This window comes from Ornithorhynchus anatinus, chromosome 11 (assembly GCF_004115215.2).
Source record: "Ornithorhynchus anatinus isolate Pmale09 chromosome 11, mOrnAna1.pri.v4, whole genome shotgun sequence".
Classification (NCBI taxonomy): domain Eukaryota; kingdom Metazoa; phylum Chordata; class Mammalia; order Monotremata; family Ornithorhynchidae; genus Ornithorhynchus; species Ornithorhynchus anatinus.
The window spans coordinates 24,454,534-24,472,430 of record NC_041738.1 but is presented as its reverse complement, the minus strand read 5'-3'; the positions used below and the strand labels follow the sequence as shown (position 1 = coordinate 24,472,430).

At 44.6% G+C, this 17,897-nt stretch overlaps 1 long non-coding RNA gene across 1 annotated transcript; it reads left to right on the top strand.

Moving 5' to 3' along the window:
• The first annotated feature begins 8,435 nt into the window (after positions 1 to 8,435).
• Positions 8,436 to 17,254, top strand: LOC114815020. The gene is made up of 3 exons (XR_003762805.2): positions 8,436 to 8,506; positions 14,716 to 14,790; positions 17,009 to 17,254. It is a non-coding gene; the product is annotated as an uncharacterized LOC114815020 (long non-coding RNA).
• The last annotated feature ends 643 nt before the right edge of the window (positions 17,255 to 17,897 follow it).

Here is a 17,897-nt window from a genome sequence, read left to right as displayed (position 1 = left end):
GGTTTTTGGGGTGGTTTTTAAAAGCCTTCAATCAAAACAAAGGAAAGGAAAAAACTCCGCAGTGTTACCGTCACATTCTATGAAGTGGCCATCCAAGCATTGCTAGTGTTTGATAGAGTAATGCAGTCTAAGTAGATCATTAACTCTGCCCTTTTTCAGGATCACCATCATGAACCACAGCAGCCGATGTAAATGACAATTTTGGTTCCAGGATTTGGTGAGCCACTCGGAAAAATGATGGATTCAAATGGAGTTCAGGCCATTTTGAGAAATGTTTATTTTCTGAGAGGGAGAGCTCTGTGAGGTAATCAGAAGTCTCTCATGCAGCACACCATGCCGGAACCTTGGTTTCAGCCAGCTCTTGAGGGTGATACTGCAGATTTCAGGAGTGCAGCTCACGACCCAAGAATTGGAATGTTCAAAAGTTTCCAGCTCAGTCAACTTCAAATCCTATAAGCCATCAAGCTAAAAAGAACATTTTCTCTCTCTGACATGATGAATCCTATCAGAAATGAAATGTTCTGTGGCAAATGGTTTTCAGCCACCTCTTTTCCCAGGAAGAAGGGGCATAATTTGTCAAGCCAATTTTGAGAAATTCCGGATGCAGACATCATTAGCTTGCTCTCAATTTGCAGGATTCCAGCCTAACGTTTAAATAATTTTTCATCCTTGCTTTGTGTTCATTAGCCCCTTGTTAAAGGACAAGACTGATCAGTGGTATTTATTGAGGGCATACTGTGTGCAGAGCTCTTAGCAGTTGGGAAAGTATAATAGGATAGCTTTGATAGATGCGATTCCTTCCCATAGGAGCTTACTAAAGAACACTTTCCTTCTTTAATGTTTACACTTCTTTTGATAATGAACTAATTTTGGACCCTTTTGGATTTAGGGTTCATTGGTTTCAATTGGTAAATTTGATTTCAAAATAGTAGTATTAGTATTTATTAAGCACATAGTGCGTGCAGAGCACCGTTCTAAGCACTGGGTAAGAATATGCAGGTGAGAATTGGACTTAGAGCAAGGACTCACAGTATATGAATATAGGTGGGGAAGAGGACTGGATCCCTCTCAGGGTCACATCTGGAGAGTTTCCAGTACTTTACCAGTCTCAACTATGGGAGGGAGTGTCAAGCAGAGGCCTACTCATTCCATTCCTAGCTTGGCCAGTGGCTAAAGAGCAGAAGGCAATCTGCTACAAGTCAAAACTCATCTGTGCTGGGCAGCAGCGGCATGGGAGAGAGTTGAGGGCGGAGACTCAAGTTTACTGAGCAGAAGGAGGCAATGGTAAACCACTTCCAGATTTTTACCAAGAAAACTCTGTGGATCCACTACCAGACCGATTGCAGATGGAGGCGGGGCGTTCTGGGAGAGATGTGTCCATGGCGTCGCTATGGATCAGAGTCGACTCGACGGCATAAGACAAGACAAGAGGACTGGAAACAGACATATCAAAAGCGATGAAACAGTAAAACATTGATGCACCATAAAGGACAAGGACAAATGCACAATTCACAAAATAAAAACAAAAGTCAGTAGGGAACTGTGTCTAGAGGACCAGAATTTCAGGCTCCTCATGATTCAAGGCCCATTGTATAACTTGCCACAGCAATGGCTACCACAGCCATTCCTCAAGGTTATATAAGGCCCTCATGCTAGAAGTGCTGTTCTCTTTCCCACCAGAATGGTGGAAATCAGAATGGCGTCTCCTTCATGTGGGAGTGGTTCACAGTCCAAGCAGTGTTCTTTCAAACCCGTACAAATAGACCTGGCTGGAGAATTGCGGGGAAAGAAGAACAAACTACAAAACCCATAATACAGTGGAGTTGGTTTCACCAACTTTCCAGAGATACTTGGGAGATTCTGGGAGTCAGTTAATATTTACTGAGTGCTTACTGTGTGCTGAGCACTGTACTAACTGCTTGGGAGAGTGCATTGCAACAGTGAGATTTGCTTCTCCGATAGTAGTGGAAGAGCTTTGCACCACTGGGAGATGGAGCAGTTTTCCTCAGAAATACCTCGGAATTTCATTTCAGTTTCCGGTTGCTGGGCTACTCCCTTGGGACCCAGCCAGGAGTTCTGTGTGGTAATATATTTCTCTCTGCCTAAGTTATGGTAAAAAGAAAACAAGGGTGAGCTAATCTGGAGCCATTTGGGTGCAAACCCTTTTCCAACTTCTTCCCAAATTGAAACTCAAGTGCTCATATGGCCAAACTACAGGTGATTAACTTCTGGGAATCAGGCACCATGCTTTGCATCAGCAGTTTTAACCTTCAGTAGCTCAAACTATCACTCTGTAAACCTCAGAGCTTTTATATGTTTGCTTGCTAGTCTTCTCAATCTGTAATATTGTTTAAATCTTGACTTTGGCCATTATTGTTTTCGGGACTGTTGCTCAGCCCTGATTGCTAGGGTTTTCACAGAGCTATAGTTTGGATCCAGGCTGGAGTTTCTAATCCTGCACCTACCTTGGTTTACTCTAAATCCAGGAAAGTTAACTGTACTCTTACTTAGGTATTATACACATAAGTGGCCCCAATCTCAACGTCATGAAGCAAAAGCTTTCCTATTCTAATATCCGTCTTTATGAGGTCAATACAATCAGTCCAATTACATTTGTCAACAAATGATTATTGAGTACTCAGAGGATTCTGAGATTGTCCACAGAGTACAGGACACTTTTCTGGACATTTAGTGTGTAAACAGGAGAATGGGCAGTTCTTGCCCTTAAGGATCCTTCAGTTTAATCGGAAAGACTTGACAGACACACATCCAGGGAGTATAAATAGGGATGAAATTGAATGGAGTTGAGAGAAGGAGTGGGTTATGGATTGTGCTGCTAAATTTGTGAAAACGTGTGTTTCATCAGGGAGAAATGCAATTGCAAAGGGAAGGAGTTGCTATGTTTGCACAGAATAAGGAGGAGTTGCCTTTTTTTTCTTTTAATTGTATTGGTTAAGTGCTTAATATGTGCCAAGCACTGTACTAAACTCTGGGTTAGAGACAAACTAATCAGATTGGACCCAATCCATGTCCCAAATGGGGCTCACAGTCTTAATCCTCATTTTACGGATGAGGTAACTGAAGCACAAAAGTTAAGTGACTGGCCCCAGGTCAAGTAGCCGACAAATGGCAGAATGGGATTAGAACTCAAGTCCTCTGTCTCCTAGGCCTAAGCTCCTTCCTCTAGGCCATGTTGTTTCCCAGTGGTGTGATGGTGTGATTACAGAACGGAAGTTAAATTTTCTTTAGTTCTGAGTTTGCTTTGTCATTTTCAGTAAAGTCCGTTAATCCTTTCCCCGCCTTTCATCTGGAAGAGGAAATAAAATTGTTAAACCAGGAACTATTTATCATTATGTCCGTAGCCCTACCAAAACAGAAGGTTCAAACTTCTAACTCTTGTAACTCTACTTTCTGAAAATATTTGGTTTAAAGGCTTCATAAAAAATATTTTTTGATAACTAATAATACAAGTGATTTTTCACCTTTCACAGAGCAGGGAAATAAATACCCCAAACCAGCAGGATCAGCAGGTATGTAAGTGGTTTAATCGCATGCGACCGAATGAGCGCCATTAATTTTGTTTGATCTGTCATTGAGGATGGGGAGGAGGATTCTCAAAAAACATTTTGCTCTTCCTGATCCCGTGTTTTGTTCTGGTGGTAAGAATGGAGCTGGCATGGAAGGGAAACAGTATTCCAAATGAAAAGAGCACAGGCCTGGGAGTCAGAAGACCTGGGTTCTAACCTCAGCTCCACCATTTCTCTGGTATGTGATCTTGGGCAAGTCCCTTAACTTTTCTATGCCTCAGTTTCCTCATCCGTAAAAAGGGGTTCAACCTGATTATCTTATATCTACCCCAGCCTCACCTTAGAGTAAGCGCTAAACAAATACTACAGTTTTCATTCTGTACCAGTGGAATATTCTACCAACCACCCAATGAAAGCTAGAGGAAGGATAACAAAAGAGCTTTATGCCGAAACCCGGGCTTGTGAGAATCCTCTGAAATAACTGCTTTGCACCCACATGGGGTGGCCAGATCTGTGGAGTTCAGCTGGTCATCCTAGGGGACAGTGGGGCCCGTCCAGGGGCTACCTCCTCCCCTGGCAACCAAAAGGATGAGGCTTTTGGAGCTGCCAGGCTGCTTCCTTGACCATTGTGCTGCCGGCCTCATCGACAGCAGCAACACAGAGAGCGGGCGACATCTTGTGTGCGGAGAAGCATTTTTGAAGGCACATCTCCTCCAAGAGGCCTTCCCAGACTAAGCCCCACTTTTCCTCAGCTTCCACTCCTTTCTGCATCACCCTGACTTGCTTCCTTTGCTCTTCCCTCCTCCTGGCCTCACTGCACTTACCTACGTATCAGTGACTTTATTTGTATTAATGTCTGTCTCCCCTCTCTAGGCTGTAAACTCACTGTGGGCAGGGTATGTCACTGTTTATTGTTGCATTGTACTTTCCCAAATGCACAGTGCTCTGCACATGGTAAGCGCTCAATAAATATCATTGAGTGAATGAATTAGAACTCAATAGTAAAGGCAAGGGAGACCACCATAAAGCTCAGGACCTGGTTCGGCTCTCACTCTTGTTCCCATTGTATGCACAGTGCATAACCACGCGGGAATACATCCTGTATTGTTCCATGCCTTACCCATATATGCAGGAGGACCAGCCCGGCATTCTGGGACAGAGCACTACCGATAAGTAGTAAGAGAATCAGGGTGGCCTAGTGGTCGGAGCATAGGCCTGAGAGTCAGAGGGACCTGGGTTCTAAATCTGGCTCTGCCATTTGTCTGCTGTGTGACCTTGGGCAAGTCACTTCACTTCTCGGGGCTTCAATTACTTCATCTGTAAAATGGGGATTAAGACTGTGAGCCCCATGTGGGACATGGACTGTGTCCCAACTGATTTGCTTGTATACACCTCAGTGCTTAGTACAATGCCTGGCACGTAGTAAGCGCTTAACAAATACCACAATTATTCATCATTAATATTATTATGGGTAGGGCATGGGCCTGGGAGTCAGAAATGAGCTGGGTTCTAATCCTGGCTCCCACACTTGTCTGCTATGTGAACTTGGGCAAGTCACTTCTCCATGCCTCAGTTCCCTCAACTGTAAAATGGGGATTAAGACTGTGAGGCCCATGTGAGACAGGGACTCTGTCCAACCTGATTACTTTTTGTCTGCCCTGATGTTTAGTAAAGGACCTGGCACATAGTAAGCACTTAACAGATACCAGGAAAAAAAATTAATCCCTCTCTGCCCCCTCTCCCCCTCTGGAGTTAAGTGGTCAACAGTGAATGGCTCTTGGAAGACCCCCTCTCCTGTTAGATGGTACCTCTCTAGACTGAAGCTCACTGTGGGCAGGGAATGTGTTTATTGCTGTATTGTATTCTCCCAAGTGCTTAGTTCAGTGCTCTGCACAAAGTAAGCACTAAATAAATACTATTCACTGACTGAACAAAAATAAAAAAATTCATAGGTGAAACAAATACATCAATCTACACTAAGGTATTTAGAGTGACTAATGGGATGCCCTAATGAGGCAGGCGATGAGAGAGCTTTGATTTAGGGCTAGAGCATGGGGGAGGACAAGGGGAATGGGACCTGAAACTTTGATTAGGATGTCCTCAAAATTTGTTTTCCAGTACTGAGGTGGAGTGGTGAAGGGTGATACTCCCCATCATTTCTTCTCATTTTGACCCTTGTAACCAACAGCACCCATCACAGGACACGGTCCCTTACCTGGCGTGGAGGGGGCAGCCTGAAGTTCTGGAAAATAAAATCAGTAAGTGCCATGCTTAGTAGCAAGACCCTGCTGGACCCTCTCGGGTTTCATAGTGACCCCTGAGAGTGGCAGGAACGTTTGTGCAGTGGATTGAAGCACCTTCCTCTTCTTCCTACAGCAAGAAATGAAGTCTTGATCTAAGCAAACTTGGCCTGTTGTGTCAACAGATCTGTGCCCTAGATATGTCAATAAAACTTATCTGGGGAGTTGAAGAATGAGAAGAAGACAAACTAAGCCAAATCTAAAACAAAAAGCACTCTCTAACGATAGGAGAAATAGAGTTCCACCTATGCTTTATGGCATGTGAAATAAAAGTAATACTAACTGTGGTATTTTTCAAGTGCTTACTATTCATTCATTCAATAGTATTTATTGAGCACTTACTATGTGCAGAGCACTGTACTAAGCACTTGGAATGTACAAATCAGCAACAGATACAGACAGTCCCTTCCCATTGGCGGGCTTACAGTCTAATCGGGGGAGAGAGACAAAAACAATAGCAATAAATAGAATCAAGGGGATGTACATCTCATTAAAACAATAGCAATAAATAGAATCAAGTGGATGTACATCCCATGAACAAAATAAATAGGGTAATAAAAATATATACAAATGAGCAGAGGAGCACAGTGCTGTGGGGAGGGGAAGGGAGAGGGGGAGGAGCAGAGGGAAAGGAGGGGAATAGGGGGTTTAGCTGAGGGAAGGTGGAGGGGGGCTAGAGAGAGAGCAGAGGGAAAAGAGGAAGCTCAGTCTGGGAAGGCCTCTTGGGGGAGGTGAGTGCCTGGCACTGTACTAAGCACTGGGGTGAATACAAGCAAATTTTATTGGACCCAATCCCTGTCCCTCATGGGGCTCACAGTCTCAATCCCCCTTTTATTGGTGAGGTAGCTGAGACCCAGAGTAGTGAAGTAACTTGCCAAAGATCACACTGCAGACAAGTGGCAGAGCGGGGATTAGAACCCATGACCTTCTGACTCCCAGGCCTATGCTCTCTTCACCATACCATGCTGCTTCTCTGGACCAGACATCTTTTAAAATAAAATATCCAAGTGGGGTGGATCCCATCTCAAATGATCTCTTTCCACTTGGTCCGTAGCCTCCCCAGCCCCGCACTGATCCCTAGCCTCTGCTCCAGGAAGAAAACTCCAGCTTCTCCTGGAACCCCAGTCCCCAACACCTGCGCAGAACTCTCACTCACCTGCCAACAGCTACCTAGAAGCCGCAGCTGCAGCCTCTGTAGCTTTGGAAATGTCCTTGGACCTATTAGAAGATGAGCTTTCTCCTCTGCCTCTAGACTATAAGCCCCTTGTGGGGAGGGAATGTGTCTGTCTATTGTTGTACTCTCCCAAGCACTTGGTACAGTTCTCTGCACACAATAAGTGCTCAATAAATAAAATTGAGTGAATGAATAATATAAATAAATGAATTATTGATAGGTACATAAGTACTGTGGACCTAAGGGAAGGTGGATAAAGGGTGCAAATCCAAGTGTGAGGGCGACGCAAAAAAGAGTGGGAGAAGAGGGAATGAGGGCTTAGTGGAGGAAGGCCTCTTGGAGGAGATGTGCTATTAATAAAGCTTTAAAGGTGGAGACAGTGATCTTCTGAAATATGAAGAGGGGTGGGATAGTCCCAGGCTAGAAGCAGAATGTTAGCGATGAGCTTGAGGTACCGTGAGTCGGCTGGTATAAGAGGAATAAAGTGTGCAGGCTGGGTTGTAATAGGACAAATTAACAAAAATCTCACATGCATACAAACATATTTGTGTGTGTGTGTGTACCTGTGTGTGTCAGATGGACTTTGGTGACTAGAAATTTTAGATTAATCCTGTTCTTGTCTTTCACGATTTTATAAGCTTCAGTCAAGTGCCCTCTCAGTCTTCTTTCCAGAGGGAAAAAGCCTAATCTCTTCAGGTAACTAAGTCTGCTGTATATCATAAACTTCTCCAGGTGGTCCTCATGAGAACCCCTTCTCGGCTCATTATACTAACTCTCCAAAACTAAGTGGAGATTCCAGGCCATTTTTAGCTCTAAAAACCAAAACCTGAAAATAGCCTCAATAATTACATTCAAACACTGGAGCAGCTGAGGCCTTTCACTTCATCTTTCCTCCCTCTTCTCCCTTTCTTTCCCCACCCCGGCCCCATCACCACCTTGAAACAAGTGTTAGAAGTTCATAACTTGAAGGCAAAAGGTGCTTGTGTTTTTTCTTTTTCCCTGCTCCTAGTCTCTCCATAGGAGTTTCTCTGCTCTAGCTTCTCACTTCTCCCTCTATCTCTCCCTATCCTTCTCTGGGTGTTTGGACCCCTATGAGAGGATGAATGTGAAGGCGAGTTTTCCACAGGAGAAATATGATTTCTATTAAGGAAATCAAGGGTGATGTGCATAGGCTAGAGATGTGTGGATACATTAGTTTTTCCCTCATGAAACCTCAGATTTTTAAAGGTCCCGAATCTTGATTTTGGAGCATTGTGGTAATACTGCAGTGCACTCTCCTAAGGGCTTGGGAGAGTCTAACAGAAGCAAATGGCATGTTTTCTGACCATAATGAGCGTAATCCTTGGAGGTTTTGCAATAGTTCTGATTTACAACTGCACAGGTGTTGCTGAGAGCACTCTCACTCATCCACCTCTCCCCTGCAGGAAAATGGGGACTCCACTTGAAACTACTTGCCAGAAAATGACTCCTAGGAAGAGAGACCTCCAACCCTGCCTCAGACTTTGGTATGAAGGACTATTTAGCTTGCATTTTCTCTCACTAGTATTTATTAAATTCCTGCCATGCACAGTTCACTGCAGTAAGTGCTTGGGACAATATAATAGAATTCATAGATGGGATCTGCTGCCTTCAAGGATCTAGCATTCTAGTGGGAGAGATAGACATAGAAGTAAATTGCAAAGAATATGTAAGATGTTGATAAATGCTATGGGAGGTCATGAGTGTTGACATGGCAGTTTGGAGGATATAAGCTGGGGAAATTTGAAATTAACCGAGGAAACTTTCTAGGAGATGTTATTTCGGGGGACTTTGCAAATGAGGAGAACAGCAGTCTGCCAGATATGAAGGGGGAGGGATTTCCAGACAGGAGGGAAGGGCATTTGCCAGAGTCAGCTATCTTGAGAAGAATGGATCATGTAAACTGGGGTGTACTGGGAGAAGACAGGGAGTAAGTTTGACTGAATGCCCAAAAGCCAGAAATCAGGTTTGCTTGATGCAGAGAGGAATGGGCAACCATTGGATGTTTCTTCAGGAGTGGGGGTAGGTGCCCAGCAATATTTTAGGAAAATGATCAAGGCAGTAGAGTGAAGTGTGAGCTGGAGAGGGGAGAGACCAGAGGCAGGGCGATCAGCAAGGAGGCTGGTCCAATAGGCTAGGTATGACAAGTGCCTGGGGCAGGATGGTGCCCGTTTGGATGGTGAGGAAGGGACAGATCTTGGAAATGCTGTGTGACCTTGGGCAAGTCACTTAATTTCTCTGTGCCTAAGATACTTCATTGGTAAAGCGGGTGTTTAGACTGTGAGCCCCATGTTGAGTAACTTCTACCTACCCAGGACTTAGTACAGTGCCTGGCCCACTGAAAGCACTTAAATAACATTTCAAAAAAACTGACAGGATTTGGAGATAGATTAAATATAGAAGTTGAAAGAGCAAGAGAGGATAAAGTTGTGGGCTTCAGAGACAGGAAGGATGGTGGTGTCGTCAACTGCGAAGGGTAAGTCAGGTGGAGAAGAGGAGGGTGAGGAGCTCAATTTTATACATAAGGAGTGTAAGGTGCTTGAGTAAAGGAGCCGTGAAAATGTAACAGTGAAGATAGGTCAGGGCTAGGAAGGTAAAATTGAGACTCATTCATATAGAGTGGTAATTGAAGCCATGAGATAAGCTCCCCAAGGGAGTGAGAGTACATTGAGAAGACACCCAGAATGGAGCCATGAGAAATTCCCTGAGTTAGGAGGAGGTAAGGGAAGAGCCGGCAAAAGAGGTTGAGAAGGATCAGTCGGAGAGTTAGGAATAGGAAAAGCTGTGGTTAGATCGTGCTTCCATGAAAAGTCAGTGGTCTACAGTGTCGGGTTGACAAGAAAGAGGTCAGTGGTGAACTTGGAGTGTTCCTGAAACATGTTCTGAATCACCATGGACTTTGCGTCCTTTACTTTGCCCTGCCACTATATTTGAACGGCGGGAGCAACACACCTTCTGGGGAGGAGAGTTTTGTTTACTTTTTTAAAAACACCTTTTCAGAAGGGGCTGTGTCGGTGGTCTGCCCTGACAACTTTGGGTCTCAAATACCTCCAAGTGTCAAATGGAGTCAAGAAGAACCCCATTTTTCCCTCTCTAGGAGCTTCCATTTAGCCAGAGTGCTCTATCATTCCCTCTGAGCTCAAAGACTCAGACCTCCAACTTGAAGTTGTGGCTATTTGTGAAGGGTCCCTGCCTGAGGAGAGCCAGATTCGTATTTAAACCAGCTAAAGGTTAGGGCTCTCAAGTAGAAACCATTCATTTTCATTCATTCATTCTGACTAGTGTCAGAAAAACCATTAACTGTTTGCTGCATTTCAATCTGTAAAGATCCAGTCTGGTAATGTCAATTCTAAACATCTCCTGCCTAAAAAAGCGGGAGGGAATGTGTGTCTGTCTTGCAAAGCCTCTTCTTACCACTGAATAGCAAATGTGACTCCAGTAAGCCTTCTCAGAGCGTCTGGGCTTTTTCATCTGACCTTTCCTGTTGGCTTTCTGTTTCCATCTCCTGCACTACATTCAGCCTCAGACTCAGTGAAGCCGTTCCCTCCTCCAAAGCTGTCTCCCTTCTCCTGGGAGTCCTTGGCTGGGTTTTGCCTCTGTTCAGATCCAGCCACCTCCCTCTTCTGTGTGAGACTCTTTGTCTATTCCTAATGTTAATGGCTTTGAAGCACCCCTGACCCACAAGAGATGAGGGACAGCGACCCTGGAGGGAAGCAGGGCGGCATTTCATTACCGCCTTCGGAGTCTCTTCGCTTCCCCCTAAACCATTTAAGACCTTCCCCTTAAGTCCCCTGCAAATGGATCTCTCCGAAGCAAAACGTCGCAAATGGCCAAAGAATTTTCAAGTTGGAAAATCCTGCAGTCCATCTACAGGGGTGGCAATCGGAGCGAGATACAGAGGTCTATTGTACACAACCCACTCTGCTGCCTACGATTATTAAGTAAAATTCCCAGAGAAAATAAATGAGGGAGAGCCAGTACGTGCTGTGACTTTAACATCTTATGAATACTAAAAGCCTCGGCTTGGTGCCTGGGTCTTGGTCCTGCTGAGATCCCAACAAGGACCGGTGTTATTCTAAATGAAACTCGATCACCGGTAGCAATTGGGTAATTCCAGAGCAACTGTGGGGCTGCTCGCTTTATCTGACCCTCCCATTTCCCCTCCTCGCTCTCCCCAAGAAGCATTTACCTCTTTTTTCATCTTTTTTAAAAATGATATTTGTTAAGTGCTGACTGTGTGCCAGGCACTTTTCTAAGCACTGAGGTAGAAACAAGCTAATCAAGTTGGACACAGTCTGTGTCCCATAGGGGGTTCACATTAATCCCCATTTTACAGATGAAGTAACTGAGGCACAGAGAAGTTGTGAGTTGCCCAAGGCCATTCAGCAGACACATGGCATAGTTGGGATTAGAACCTAGGTCTTTCTGACTTCCAGGCCTGTGCTCTATCCATTTTGTGCTTTTCAAAAACTGATGCTTCTCTGCATTTTCACAAATTGCTCCGAGTAGGATGAATTTGCTATTGCCAAGAACTTTTAAAAAGAGTCTTCTAAGTCAATCAATCAAACTTATTATGTGCTTTCTGTGTGCAGAGAACTGTTTAAAGCACTTGGGAGAGTACAATCTATAGCAACCTAATGTCATCGCTGGGTAGTGTCATTGGTCCAGCAGCCAGTGTGAAAGGAGATATGTGTGCACTGGTGCTGTTTTACTCCTCTGCGTGGGAGGGTGCTTTAAAATGGAGGAGTGGGAAGAACAGGAAGGAGAAGGGGAGGAGTACTTGGCATGTCCTCCTGAAGGTGGAACAAGGAGATAGACTGCATTCCCAACTTCATCCTGCTTCTCCTGGCGGGAGCTCACTGCAGTTTTTCCCCAAATTAATGTCTATTTACAGACCTCCCAGCTCTCCAGCTGCTGCCCCTTGTGGCTTATTTCCATAAGATATAAATGGCACCACTGCAGAGCTGTTTATCTCCCGGTAAAAACACCTACTGCTGATGGAAATGGCCTCTGTGGTGGGAAATAAAATCTCTGCATGTTTCAATTTGCTACAGTGGGACTTCCCACACAATGCTTTTATATTTTCTTTAAAAACCAGAGAAATCACCTACCAGGGGACATTACGTGGATGGATCCAATATGCATGCAAAGGTCATTATTATGAGCTCCAAGTGTTAATGATTTTCAGGTAGAGCATTTCCAGTTTGCCAGATTCTTATATATATAACACAACTCCAGAACTGAGACTTCTATGATTTATATCATGATTTCGCTGTGTTCTCTTCTCCCAAACCATCCTTCCAGCTGTTTTTCACTCTCAATTCTCCCACCTCTGGCCCCTTGTTCCCCTGGCTTGGAATTCCATCCGTCCCTCCCCAGATCAGGCAGACAGACCACGGCTCTCCTCATATTCAAAAACCTTCTAGAATCCTACCTCTCCAGTTGATACCCTCACCCACCTCTGGCACATACAAACTTATTTACACCCTCTTTAGCACCATCGTCATCATCGATGGTATTTACTGGGCGCTTATTATGTGCAGAGCCCTAGGTTAAGCCTCCCTATTAATTGATGCCTTATCATGGCAGGAGAGTTTGTGTACATCGATGAAGCTTAGAGCTATGCCATATAAGGCTACTCCTAATGGAAATGTCTAAGCCAAAGAGTCAAACGAGGTCTGTCATTCATTCAGTCGCATTTATTGAGCACTTACTGTGTGCAGATCACTGAACTAAGCGCTTCGATTCACCTGTGCTAGGCAGCAGCGGCATGGGGAAGAGTCAAAGTCAGATGATCAAATGATCAGCACGTTGATCAAAGACAACAGCAGAGACTCAAGTTTTTACTTGGTGGAAGAAGGCAATGGTCAACCACTTCCGTATCTTTACCAAGAACACTCTTCGGATACATATATCGGAACAACTTTATGACAGAAGATAGGGCGTTCTGAAGACGGTGTATCCATGGAATCGCTATGGGTTGGAAATGACAGCATTTGAAGAAGACTTGTCCTAAGTGCTTAGGGGATCCCTCATGTATATGGGTCAACTCAGTTTATTTTGACCACTCTAGTGGGAAATATTTTTCAATTTGCCTTTCCTGTTAGAGGGTAAGCTTCTTGTAGGAAGGGCAGGTGTCATTTTACCATTCTATACATCTGAAGCAGCCAGCACAGTGCACCGCACCAAGTGAGGGCTCAATAAATGTCACTACTACTCGCATAGTAGCTGTGGTAGAAAAGAGAGTAATGAGCTGGGAAGGGAGAGGAGTGATTCACAGACTCTTGGAAATCCACGAAGAGGGTTTGTAATCGATAATGGCAACTGCAGGGCAACCAAGTGATGATTTATGTGTCTGCCCTGTTGGTGATGGGAGGGGTTTGGAGAGGAGGGAGGGGAACAGAGAGGGAGGGTCCCCCATGGTTAGCCAAATTGAGCGAAGCTGGTTCTATAGGATCACTCTTGCTGTAATGTGAGACTTTCAAAGAATGCAAGGTAATTGTAGGTGTGCACCCCAGTTTAGAGATAATAATAATAATGGTATTTGTTAAGCGCTTACTATGTGCCGAGCAATGTTCGAAGCACTGGGGGGATACATGGTAATCAGGTTGTCCCACGTGGAGTTTACAGTCTTAATCCCCATTTTACCCCATTTGAGGTAACTGAGGCACAGAGAAGTTAAGTGACTTGCCCAAAGTCACACAGCTGACAAGTGGTGGAAGTGGAATTAGAACCCAAGACCTCTGACTCCTAAACCCGTGCTCTTTCCAATGAGCCATGCTGCTTCTTTAGATGTATCTAAAGGGATAAAGCAGTCTAAAAACAAAACCTAGATCTCTCCATTATTGGCTTGTACAAAAGTCTGGCTTCCTTTGTTCCAGGGTGGAGAGCCCAAGTTTTGAGTTGTTTTCTTAAAAAATATTTGTTAAGCGCTTACTTTGCGTCAGGCACTGTACTAAGTACTGAGGTACATACAAGCTAACCAGGTTGCACACAGTCTATGTCCCATATGGGGCTCTCAATCTTAATCCCCATTTTACAGATGAGGAAACTGAAGTTTAGAGAAATTAGGTGACCTGCCCAAGGTCACACAGTGGACAAGTGGCAGACCAGGATCAGAACCCAGGACTTTCTGACTCCCAGGTCTGTGGTCTATCCACTAGGCCACCCTTCTTCTCATTTCAGAGCAAATACTTGGAGAAGGCCCTAAGGATGTGTTGATCTATGTGAATGTATGTATGTATTTACATGTTTAAGTGTGTTTCATCATTATCAGTTGTATATATTGAGTGCTTATTGTGTGTAGAGCACTGTTCTAGCACTTAGGAGAGTTCAATACGACAGAGTTGGTAGACACGTTCTCTGCCCACAACAAACACACGTTTCCATGCATAATTCAGCTTCCATAAAACTTTACATGCAGAATATGCATGTTCAAAAAGAAATGCAAACATCTAGCTGACTTTTATTCTGAGAGCACTGCTAAGAAGGACAGCCCAATAGCAATCCCTATGTGGGTCTTCAAGCCTGTATTTTTTTCATGTCAGCCAGCCATCCCCAGTGTGGATGATTCACTGCCAGAGTACAATATCAGATTTTAGAGCTCAAGAGCCATTTCTTTTCATGAAGAGGCTTTGGCTTTAATTAAGATGACTCAGCGACAGCGTATAAAATCCCATTTCTTTTCTTTTTGAAGGATGAGAGTCGTCGGCTGCCGTACAGAAACCGCTATAACTCCCTGAAATCTGCAAATACTTGCTCAAGAACAGAGGTGCTGTTTCCCCTTACCTCCCGTAATAGAATAGCCATCTGTGGATGGTGAGGGGTGATTTAACTGTGGTATTTGTTAGATGCTTACTATGTGCCAGGCACTGTACTAAGCCCTGGGATAAATTCAACATATGCAGATCAGCCACAATCCTTGTCCTACATGGGACTCACAGGGTGGGTGGGGTGGGCTTTTTCAGGGCCCTTCCGAAAGGGTCATTTTACCTACGAGAGATAGCAAGAGAGCAAGCTCTTCCTGGTTATCCAACTGTGACATCACTGACTCTGTCCTCTCCTGGTTCTTCTCTTATGTCTCTGGCCATTCATTCTCAGTCTTCCTCGCAGGCTCCTTCTCTCCCACCCTTCCCCTAATCTTAGGGGTCCCTAAGGATCAGTTCTTGATCCCCTTCTATTCTCTATCTATACTCACTCCCTTGGAGAACTCATTCACTCTCACGGCTTCAACTATCACCTCTTTGCAGATGACACCCCATTATATATCTCCTCCCTCCAGGCTCACATCTCCTCCTGTCTTTAGGACATCTCTACTTGGATGTCTTCCTGCCACCTAAAACTCAACATGTCCAAGACAGAGCTCCTTATCTTCCCTCCCAAACCCTGTCCTCTCCCTGACTTTCCCATCCCTGTGGACGGTGCAGCCAATCTTCCCATCTCCCAAGTCCACAAGATTGGCATCATCCTTGACTCAGCTCTCTCATTCACCCCACATTTCCAATCAGTCACCAAAGCCTGCCAGTCTGACCTTTACAATATCGCCAAGATCTGCCCTTTCCTCTCCATCCAACTGCTACCTTGTTAGTACAATCACTCATCATATCCCGACTGGATTACTGCATCAGCCTCTTTTCTGACCTTCGACCTCCTGTCTCTCCCCAGTTCAGTCGATACTTCACTCTGCTACCCAGATTATCTTTTTCCAGAAATGTTCTGGACATGTCACCCCCCTCCTCAAGAATCTCCAGTGGTTGCCTATCAACCTCTGTTTCAAACAAAAGCTCCTCACTAATGGCTTCAGAGCTCTCCATCACCTTGCCCCTTCTTACCTTGCCTCCCTTCTCTCCTTCTACATCCCAGCCTGCATGCTCCACTCCTCTGGTGCTAACCTTCTCACTGGGCCTCGTTCTCCCCGTCCAGTCGTCGACCCCTGGCCCGTGACCTACCTCTGGCCTGGAATGCATTCCCTCCTCAAATCCACCAAACAATCACACCTCCCTGCTTCAAAGCCCTCCTGAAGGCTCACCTCCTCCAAGAGGCTTTCCCAGACTAACCCCCCTTTTTCCTCAGCTTCCCCTCCCCTCCATGTCACCCCAACTTGCTCCCTTTTGTTCTACCCCCCCTCTTCTCATCCCACAGCACTTGTGTATGTATGTACATATCTATGATTCTATTTATATTGATGCCTGTTAATTGTTTTGATGTGTATATATCTATAGTTCTATTTATTTACATTGATGCCTGTTTACTTTTTTTGATGTCTGTTTCCCCCCTTCTAGACTGTAAGCCCAGTGTGGGCAGGGATTGTCCCTATTGCTGAATTTTACTTTCCAAGTACTTAGTACAGTGCTTTGCACACAATAAGCACTCATATAAATTTGATTGACTGAATGAATGTTTACTCCCATTATCATCATTCATTCATCCAATCATATTTATTAAGTGCTTACGGTATACAGAGCACTGTACTAAGTGCTTGGGACAGTATTATATAACAATACACAATGACAATCCCTACCCACAGAGAGATCGCAGTCTAATAAATAAAATTACAGATCTATACATAAGTCCTGTGGGACTGGTGGTGGAGGGGTGAAGAGCAGAGGGAGCGAGTCAGGGTGGCACAGAAGACAGAGGGAGATGAGGAAAAATGGGGCTTAGGTGGGGAAGGCATATTGGAGGAGATGCACCTTCAATAAGACTTTGGAGGGGGAGAGTAATTGTCAGATTTGAGGAGGGAAGGCTAGAGGTAGGACGTGTGCCAGGGGTCGGCAGTGAAACAGGGAAGATTGCACACAGTGAGAAGGTTAGCACTAGAAGAGCAAAGTGTGTGGACTGGGTTGTAGAAGGAGAGAAGCAAGGTGAGATAGGAGGGGGCAAGATGATGGACGGTTTTAAAGCCAATGGTGGGGAGTCTCTTTGACGTTCAGACTCAACATCACTTGCTAAAGTTGAACTAAATCAAAACTCTTTCCTGCTTATTGCAGATAAAGGATTGGAAGATTTCCAAAGCACACCGCTTTCATCCAGAAAGGAAAGAAGGTCCTGGGTACTTTAACAAATAAGCACTAGTAATTGTCAGCGTCTTTCCTCCTGCAATAGACCACACTTCTGACCATAGAGCTGAATGCGTTTTCAAAATAGAAGTTCTCAGAAGAGCAAGGGGAAACGGACCAAAGGATGAAAGTTCTTCCAGCACAGGGTGTTAAGCTTTCTCATCTGTCCCTTCTGCATTTCACCTCTCAATAGATTTTTTTTTTTCTACCGAGTTAACACACAAGTGAAATATTTTGTCCATTAGCGAACATCTGCACAGGGGAGTTTGTGGAATTGCTTTTGTCTTTGTGATGGATAGGGTTTTGGAATGGGAGACTGAGTTTGAATGGGGCTGGAGTAGGGCCATGTGGTGGGGTTAGCAATCATTGTCCATGGAAATGTGCTAGCAGCTGAGAAGCTTTTATAACCTGAGAGCCCCTAATTTCCCAGGAATGTGAGGTGAATCCTCTTGTTTAATCTCCAGAAACCAACAAGGAAGGGTTGTTTACAGAATTGAGCTCTTTGAATTATAAAAGATACAGGTTTGGAGGATAACTGATAATTTGTTGTGATCTCAGAGACAGTTCCTGTGGAGGTTGGGTGTATGAGTGGTTGTGTATGTGTGTCCTGCCAATGGTTTCACCAGGAAAGGGTCACAGTCTTGAAAGCCTGTAACCTTGGCAATATCTTTGACTCATCTCTCATTCAACTCACATAATCAGCCTGTCACCAAACCCTGTCGGTTCTATGTTCACATCATCTCTAGAATACACCCTTGTTACCATGCTCATCCAAACACTTAACATACCCCTTCTTGACTACTGTATCTGCCTCCTTGCT